The sequence below is a fragment of the Suricata suricatta genome, chromosome 11, assembly GCF_006229205.1.
Source record: "Suricata suricatta isolate VVHF042 chromosome 11, meerkat_22Aug2017_6uvM2_HiC, whole genome shotgun sequence".
NCBI lineage: Eukaryota > Metazoa > Chordata > Mammalia > Carnivora > Herpestidae > Suricata > Suricata suricatta.
In genome coordinates, this window is record NC_043710.1 from 52,715,501 (window position 1) to 52,718,955 (window position 3,455).

The window sequence follows — 3,455 nt, forward strand, 5'->3', positions numbered from 1 at the left end:
CTCAGTTGGTTAAGCGTCTGACTTTGGTTCAGGTCATGATCTCACAGTTCGTGGGTTCAAGCCCAGCGTCGGGCTCTGTGCTGACAGCTAGCTCAGAGCCTGGAGCCTGCTTCGGATTCTGTGTCTCTTTCTCTCTCTGCCCCTCCTCTGATCACCCTGTCTCTCTCAGTCTCTCAAAAAATAAATAAAAAATAAACAAAAATATAAAAAAGAGATGCTCAACTTTATTAGAATTTGCCAGAAGGTTCCTGATGTAGCTGTACTTAGTACCTGAGTGCTTCAATTGACCCATATTTTAGCCAATACTTAGTGTTGCCAATGTATTTAAGTTTTGTTTTGCTAATAAGTTTGTATTGCTATCTCATTGGGATTTCATATTTTATTTCCTTATGAATAATAATATTGAGTACTTTCCATGTGTATATTCATCTACTGTCTTTTGTGAAGTGTCTACTGAAATCATTTGCTTAAAAGTTTAATAAGCTGCTTGTCTTTCATTAACCGGTTTTGAATCTTTATTTTTCAGTTATATTTATTGTGAATATTTTCTCCATCTGTGACTTTCCTTTCCTTTTTTTAAGGTTTATTTATTTTTGAGAGAGAGACAGAGTGTGGGACGGGGAGGGGGAGAGAGAGAGAGACACAATCAGAAGAAGGTTCTAGACTCTGAGTTGTCAGCACAGAGCCCCACACGGGGCTCAAACTCACAAACTGTGAGATCATACCCTAAAGTTGGATGCTCAACTGGCTGAGCCATCCAGGCACCCTATGATTTGCCTTTTCAAATTTATAATGCTATCTTTTTTTTTTTGGTTATTTTTTTTCCATAATATTTTATTGTCAAATTGTTTTCCATACAACACCCAGTGCTCTTCCCCTTAAGTGCCCTCCACCAGCACCACCACCTCTTTCCCCCCTCCCCCTTCCCCTTCAACCCTCAGTTCATTCTCAGCATTCAATAGTCTCTCAAGTTTTGCATCCCTCTCTCTCCTATCTTTTTTAAAATGTATTATTTATTTTTGAAACAGAGAGAGACAGAGCATGAGAGGGGGAGGGGCAGAGAGACAGGTAGACACAGAATCTGAAGCAGGCTCCAGGCTCTGAGCTGTCAGCACAGAGCCCGACACTGGGCTCAAACCCATAACGCTGAGATCATGACTTGAGCTGAAGTCAGAGGTTTAACTGACTGAGCCACCCAGAAGCCCTATAATGCTATCTTTTGAAATTGATTTTTTAATTTTGATGAAGTTCGACTGTTGATTTTTTTCTTTTCTTGCTAGTGCTTTTTTCAGGCTAAGAAATCTTTGCTTTCATCAAGTTCATGACAATATTATTCTATTTTTTTCTTTTAGAATATTTATAGTTCTAGCTTCAAATCTAGGTTAATATTACAATTCAAATAAAGATTTTTCACATTGAGGCAGGAGTTGAGGTTCATTTTGTTTTTATATAGATAATGAGCTTATTGTCATAAAGACATTTTTCTGTCCCTGAAATACATGGCTTTCTCTGTTGAAAATTAATTGTACTTGGAGCTATTTCTGGTTTCCTTATCATTTTTTTTCAATAATGCATTGATCTATCCTTACAAGGCCACCTCTAAGTTATGTAGGACACAGTAGAATCGCTGCCTAAATAGAAAACAATTTAACTAGAAAAGCAATTTAATTAAACTACATTTAGCAATTACTTAGATAAACCAATTAAAACTATGGTTAAAAATCCACTGGCTGGTGAGCTTGGGTGGCTCAGTTGGTTAACTGTCCAACTCTTGATCTCAGCTTAGGTCTTGATCTCAGGATCACAAGTTCAGCCCCACATGGGACCCTGTACTGGGAATGAAGCCTAGTTTTAAAAAATCCACTGGCTCATGTGGAATATAATTATTTATAGATGAAGATTTAAAACAAAGGATAAAAATTTATTTATTGTTGTATTAGTTTGACAGGCTGCCATAATAAAGTGCCACAAACTGAATAGCTTAAATGACAGAAATGTATTGCGACATAGTTCTGGAACTTAAGACATCCAGGATTAAGGTTTCAGCCAGGTTGCTTTCTTCTGTTGGCTATGAAAGTGAATGTGCTCAATGCCTTTCTCCTGACTTCTCGTGGTATGCTATAACTGGGTGGTGGACACATCGTCTTGATCTCTGCTTTCTTGTCCACATGGTGTTCTCTATCTATTTATATGTCTCTGTGTCCAAATACTGAGTTTGATAAGGACACCAGTCATATTGGATAAGGACCCACTCTACTCCAGTGTAAGTTCATCTTAGATAATTATGCCATTAATGACTCTATTTCAAAATAAAATATATTCTGAGGTACTGGGGGTTAGAACTTCAAGTTCAATAAATTGGGGTGAAGGAGCACAATTCAATCTATAACAATTTTCTTACTGGATGCATGTTATTGTCTTTATAGAGGAAGTTTATTTACAACTTAGCAAGCCATTATTTGCTTCCTATGATGTATCCAGATGTGATCTGGGTGTTTTATATAACGCATAAACCATAAAAAGCACAATAATTTCTCTCAACAATCTCAAAACCTCCATAGTCATGACATATCACTCAGGGATTAAGTAAATGTCACTTGGTATGTTAGTGTTTTCAAGCTCATTGCAACCCCAAGATAGTAGAGTAGTGGGAAAACAACTGAAACAGATTTTTTAGGCCTTCAGTAGAAATTAACTATTGCTATATAACAATGATCACAAATTTGTATTCAAAGAGCTCAAAACATTTATCTCACAACTTCAGTAAGCCAGGGGTCTGGGTGTGGCTTAGCTGAGTCTGCAAAACTAATCGAGGTATAGTCAGGGCCATGATGTCACTTGAAGCTCAATTGGGGAACGATATACATTCAAGATCACATGGGTGTTGGCAGGATCCCGTTAGTTCCTTGTGGCCTGTTAGACTGAGGGATTCAGTTTCTTGCTGGCTGTTGGCTAGAGGAGTCCACGTTTGGTGCCTCACTGGTTGGTGGCTACAGATGGCCCAGGCTGTCATTTCATCAGAGCCAGATTTTAGGTAACATAAGCATGGAAGCAATATCCTATCACCTCTTCTATTACTCCATTGGTTAGAAGCAAGTCACAGATCCTACCCATACTCAAGGGCAAAGATTACACAAGAGTTCAAGAAGGCAGGATAATCAGGGTTGGTTTTATTATTTTACAGTCTGGCCACCACAGAGGATTTGGATGGAAACTGTAGTTAGATTGTAATTCTATGAAGTCAACAGTGGTAAATCTGTTTTTTTCCACACTGACTCATACAATTTTGTGCTATGATTTGCTCATATTTCATTTTTTGTGTTTGAAGTATCAGTCCAGACACTTGAGAGGTTCCATATAATTCAAGTTATAGCACTTGAATTGAACCCCTCACACTTTCTGGCATTAAGAGTTCTCAAACAAGGAAGCATTGAAATAATAGCCATATGGAAATT